Source organism: Mustela lutreola, chromosome 7 (assembly GCF_030435805.1).
Source record: "Mustela lutreola isolate mMusLut2 chromosome 7, mMusLut2.pri, whole genome shotgun sequence".
Lineage (NCBI taxonomy): Eukaryota > Metazoa > Chordata > Mammalia > Carnivora > Mustelidae > Mustela > Mustela lutreola.
Window position 1 is genome coordinate 144785247 of NC_081296.1, and position 6483 is coordinate 144791729.

Below are 6483 nucleotides of genomic sequence, written 5' to 3' on the forward strand. Positions count from 1 at the left end.
GGAATTAGCCAGGACTGGGTTGGACCATCCCTTCCAGGGCCACGGGGCCCCAAGATGTCAAAGCATCATAAAATATAGAGAACAAAAACATGATTAAGACACTCAACCTGGCAGATTCCTCTGTCTAAGGATCTGAGGTTCTGAAATCAGATGGATCGTGGAATTCAAGCTCTGGGTCTTCTCACGCGAGTTGACCACAGGAAGTTGCTAGAAGGCCCTGAAGGTCAGCTTTGTAGACTGCATGGGGGGGTGGGGGCGTAACCCCAAAACAGATCCAACACACAAGAGGCACTAGAGAAAGAGCAACGCCAATTATGATTAGCAGGAGGCCAAGAGTGAGTGGGTAAGGGTGTGGGAGAGGCAGGAGGGTGGAGGGAGGTGGGGGGTGGCTCGTACACTAGCTTTGTATTTCATTCTGTTCCATTTCAGCTTGTTAAAAATCACAAGTGAAGTGATGGTGAAGTGCCATCAGCAACACTGATGCCCTTTGGTAGGTTTTGTTAATGTCTAGAAACTTCCACACAAGGGAACATGATACAGTACAAATAGGTGAGGAAATATGATCATACAAAGTAATATTTATGTTTTGTAATTGAGAGCAAAAGGCAGGGCACAAGATCTAAACTTCCATAAAATCTCATTTGAATTTATACATATAAACACACATACCCATATCTGGTCCCTGGGTGAAAAGGGAGATTTTTACCACATGGTGCCATCAGCAGCTCTGGGGACACTAGCCTCCTGGGCTGGTGGGTCCCACTTGCGATGGTTGGGGGCAGACTGGGAGCCCTTGCTGCTCGGAGCTCTGGAGTCCCCCCAGGCCAGGCCAGCATGGGGTTGGGGAAGGAGAGGGGCCTGGATCAGAGGTGGTCCTCACAGAGGGGAGCCAAGCATAGTTTTTCCCACCTCCCTGGCTAATTTGAGGCATCTGAAGCCTCAGCACCTGGACACAGGGCTTGGACGGGCTCTGGAGCCTGTGAACAGTGGTGACGTAGCCCTTGGTGGCCCCCAGAGGCTGCTGCATCAGTGATCTGAGGCATAAAAGGCAGGAACATAGGTGAAATAATCCCACAACAGAGTATGGCATGTTCACCCTGCTTAGGGCCACCCAGACAGCCTCAGAGACAGATGGAGGGGGCATGAATTGGGCATTAAAAAGTCACCTGTGGGCGCCTGGGTGGTTCAGTCATTAAGCATCTGCCTTCAACTCAGGTCATGATCCCTGGGTCCTGGGATGGGGTCCGGAATCAGGGTCCCTGCTCAGCAGGGAGTCTGCTTCTCCCTCTGCCCTTCCCCCTGATTGTGCTCTCTCTTGTTCTCTTTCTAATAAATAAACAAAATCTTTTTTTTAAAAACACCTGTTTAGCCAAATGTAAATAAGGCACCACAAGACCTTAAAGACTTCATTTTCACAACCCACTATCCCCTTATTACTGCCCACCATCTGGGGCCGCTTGGGAAACCTCCTTTGCCTCTGTGAGCCTTTGTGTCTTCATCTATAGAATGGGAGAGAGAGCGTCTATTTCCAAGCTTATTAGGAGAATTAAATAAGATCAAAAACAATTTTGTATCTGTCTGTCTATCTATCTATATTTTATAGGTTACACTGTTCAGCTGTAATTTTCAAAAAGCTTAAAACATGATTCTCATTAAAATGTACAGGGAAGGGGTGCCTGGGTGGCTCAGTTAGTTACGTGTCTGCCTTCTGCTCAGGTCATGATCTCAGGGTCTTGTGATCAAGCCCCGCGTCAGACTTCCTGCTCAGTAAAGGGTCTGTCTCTCCCTCTCCCTCTGCCCCTACCCCAACTTGTGTTCTCTCTCTTGCTCTCAAATGAATAAATAAAATCATTTAAAAATACACACATATGTGTTTTATATATTTTATATATTTATGTAACTGTATATTTCATATATTTATATATGTTCCATATACATAGTGAAAAATATGTACAGAATGAACACAAGTGGAAGGTTTATTTAGTTTATTTACAAGGGAACCAGTAAGGTAATAGAACGAGTTCAGGAGCTGGTAGGAGCTGCATTTTCTAAACATATATTTTTTAAGGTTAAAATGAGATACTGAACTGCCACAAAATTGGTCCATGTCCACACAGGTATAGTCTTTGGGGTTATCTTTTCCACTGAACCAAAAAAATTGGCATTTCTGCCAGACAGACCCCTCCAGGCCAGCATGGAAGTCAGCACACGGTGTGCCTTGGGAAAAGCAGACACAGGCTCGCTCTCCGTGGGGGAGCCTAGGAAACAAGGCCCCGGGAGGATGTGGTAAAGACAGCCTGAGCCCCTGCAACTTGCTCCACCTTCAATTGTGGAGCGACGTTTGTGAAGAACGCAGAGCCGTTTCCAGCAACCGTGGAGTCTCCTTCACTCGCTGACCCTGTGCTTCTGCTGCTCCTGATGCTTCCAGAACACGAGAGTGTTGTTTTCCTCCTTTCGTCCCGCAAGAGCCCTGTGAAGCTGGTGTTGCAAATCCCACTTTCAAATGGGGGGAACCAAGGCGCGGGGGTTTGCTGGTTTCTGTTCCTGCTAGCAGCAGAGTTTTCTGGTCTTCCATGAAAAATGGCCCAGGAAGACATAATCCCCAGGGCAGAGCCATAGCTGTAAGACCCACCAGATGCTGTAGCAAGCACTGGGGGGTCCCCCCATCCCCATGCCAGCTGCAGGCTCTGCTGGATCCAGGTCCCAACAGGGCACTGCTGTGGCTGGGATTGAGGAAACTCTTCGTTTCTCCTTTATTCCTCTTGGAGAGTCTACAGCAGTGGTCTTCAAAGTGGGAGACAATCACCCACAGGTTACCCAGGGGTACCATGTTGAAGGCAATCAATTTCCAGATTCTCAACTTCCTGTTGACTCCCAAAGCAGATCGACCCAAGAACCCAGCCTGCAGTCCAAGAGAAAGGCAGCTCTGTCCTTCCTCCTCCTGCCTTCCCCCACCTCACAAAGGAAGGGCAGACCCATAGCCTCTCTACTAGGGAGTCTTGCTTTGGGGTGTAAATTCCTCAGGGGCCAAATAAAAGAACTAGAAATATCCACATCTACTTGCCCTCAATTTAGTGAGATGTTTTCTAATTCCTGCAACTAAGTGGAAGAAAGGTCTAATTGTGCCAAGAGAGCATTAAAATGCATTGTTGACAAGAGACAACTGTGACTTAGAAGACAGTTGAAGAATAGAATGACGTCATGGCAAAACTTCCTCACCGTCTACTTGTTCATGGGAGCAAGGCTGGTCAGAACTTACATGTATAAATACAAAAATTAGCCCAGAACTGAGGCTGGACCTGCATGCATTTTTGCAATAATACACATCCAAAGATGCACGAACTCCATCACACCATTTTACTTCCAGTAACATTTTACTTTTTTTTTTTGTTTGGCCATTAACATAATCTGCAACATATTCTCTTGCTTAGCCAAATCATGTACTGGTAATCATCAACATGACAAGTCCATTCAGGAACCTCTTTCCCTATGTTCCTATGTTCAGAGGGAATTACAATCGTCTGCCTTTTTAACCACATCCATAGTTTCAAAGCAGGCAAGGACTATATTTACTACATTGAAATCAAATCCAGGGGGAGGGACGTACGAGTTCAAAGAGGAAAAAAAGGACACTATAAAATATACAACTTTGGCAATGAATTATTTACGTATTGTATAAATGTTTGATAATGGGTATAGAAGGAAGCCAGAATACGTCATGCCAAAATATGCCTCTTTTACCTAAAAATTATTTTGAGCTGAAGGCAATTAAGAAGAACCAAATGCAGGAAAAGCTCTCTCCACTCTGCCCCTTTCCGCCTCAAGGCAGGGTGTAAATTTTCCTTTGCTAGAGACAGGTCTAGACTCATCAGCCCAGAGGTGGCACCAGGGGACAGCACAGAAACTTGACTCCTTTCATTTCCCACATGTGTTTATATTTCCACAGTCTGCTGCCCTTGGAGCCTGAAACCTTTGTCCTGTCATCTCTCTACAAATGCATCGTTCCTCCTTTTTTTTTTTTTAAATATTTTATTTATTAATTTGACAGAGAGAGCAGAGGGAGCAGGAGAGGGAGAAGCAGGCTCCCTTCTGAGCAGGGAGCCCCGACATGGGGTTCGATCCCAGGACCCCAAGATCATGACCTGAGCCAAAGGCCAATGCTTAACTGACTGACCCACCCAGGCGCCCCTGCATCACTGCTCTTAAAGATGTCAGATAAGTCCTCATTGTCAAATCAATTTCATTTAGGTCATTTAGGTCCCGCGAGTCAGGACAGTTCAAACGATACATAATGAGGCATTACATCCTCCATCAGACTCCTCCAGGTCTGATGTCACACCAATAGCTTGAAATCATCCAGGGGAGAATTTATGCCGCAGATAACAGCAAAGGCTACGAATCAGACCTTGATTTGTTATTTTGTTGACTATCTGCACTTAAGGCACCGCAGAGACAATGTTAATAATGCAGATGACAATTCACAGAGTATCGTAATTGCAGCTGCCATATAATGAATAGTATAAACCAAGAGAGAGAGTGTTCTTCCAGTATTCAACAGCAGTACCCAATCCAGCAAAGAAGTCACTCCTGGAGCTGACACATCAGAGAAGCTCCCATGCCTTGCGTTGTTTCGCTTTTGTAGTCATTAACAAATGGAAGCATCAACCCTGGTGGGTGGCCTACTTACCCTCCTTTGTCCTTTGCAAGCACAGGCTATGGTTTGGCAAACACTTTCTGGAGGAATCACTGGTTGTAGAATGTATAAGAAAGGGTATTGTATATTTTTTAAAAGATTTTATTTATTTATTTGACACAGAGAAAGAGAGAGAGCACAAGTAGGCAGAGAGGCAGGCAGAGAGAGAGGGGGAAACAGGCCCCCTGCTGAGCAGAGAGCCCATGCAGGGCTCAATCCCAGGACCCTATTTATATATAAATATATAATTTTTTTAAAAGATTTCTTTATTTATTTGAGGGGGGCGGGCAGTGGGGAGAGGCAGAGGCAGAGGGAGAGGGCTAGAAGCAGACTCTCCGCTGAGCAGAGCCCAACACAGGGCTCCATCTCACGACCCTGAGACCATGACCTGAGCCAAAAAGAGTCAGACACTAAACTGACTGAGCCACCCAGATGCCTCTGGCATTAGTATTTGTAGAGTCTACCAGCTGAGACAAACATGCAGAAGGGCTAAGAATCACTGCCCTAGAAGGAGCTGAAAAGGAGAAGAGATGCTAGCCCCTCTCCTAGCACGAGCCTTCTGCTTCCAACAGGTGCAGCTCAGGGTCCCCCCCTCCCCCAATTAGAGAAACTGGCCTGTCTCTGCGCTGCACCCATCATGTCTGCAGGTAGAACTCTTGCTCCAGTGCCATCGACCATAAGGTCATTCCCCCTATCCTGGGAGCTTCCAAGGGACCAGGACCGCGCCTTAATTTATCCACTGAAGGCCTGGCAAGTGGTTGATGGGTCCTGGACATTAGGCAAATAAATCAATGAATTGCGTCAAGAGAATAGCATTCCAGACATCCAACAATAACATTTTGGATGAATAAATTATGGAACAGTCATTTAACAAAATGCTCTGCAGCCATTAAAAATGATTGTGGGGGAAATGATTTAATGCCATAAGAAAGTGTTCATGATATATTGTAATTGCAAGGTGATAGATGCAAGATAGCATAGAAATTATGAACAATTTTATTTCAAAAACAGGTATAAAATATGTTCCTTAACTTCACAGCGTATCAATCAACTCCTGGCCTGAGTCCGACTGACTCCGGGGAAGCAAGTGCTTTGTAACTCTGTGTTTGGATTTTTACTGAAAATCCATCCTCCAAGGGAAGAATTTGTTTAGTTTATGATTAATAGTCTTAGGATTCTGACACAGAAGGGACTAGGACTCACTGGAGATTCATCTTTATCATTTTTAATCTATGGAATTTTCAAATTTGATTTTTAACATTTACATAACATGACTTACCCACGGTGAGCAGGTTGAGAGGCCCAGTGATAATTATCCAAGGGTTAGGGAGATGGAGGGGAAAGATAAAACAGCCCCTTGAAAACTCACGGGAACAAAGTGAAATTGTTCCCGGATGGATCTGGAAACCACTGGCTGGGGACGAAAAGAGAGGACAACGATGTAATGTGCTTAGCAACACTTTGGAACTCAAACACACTTTACCAAATAAATCATTCACCATTGTTCTAGATCATGGCTCCCCTGGACATTGCAAAACAAACATTTCTGCGGGCATGTGCCAAGAATGGGAAAACAGGCCAGCCAGTTCCCTCTGGACCAATACACTAAATGGGTTGGTGTGGGAGATTGGCCTTGGCCCGTCTCTCGGCCCTTCCCTGCTTAGTCCCCCAGAATGTGTGTTGGGGGGGGAAGTGGCATAGAGCCAGCTTCCAGAACAGGCCGCCCCACCCAGCATCCTGGAGTGTACAACTGCAGGAACCCAACAAGGGGAGAAACACAAGCAAGAACT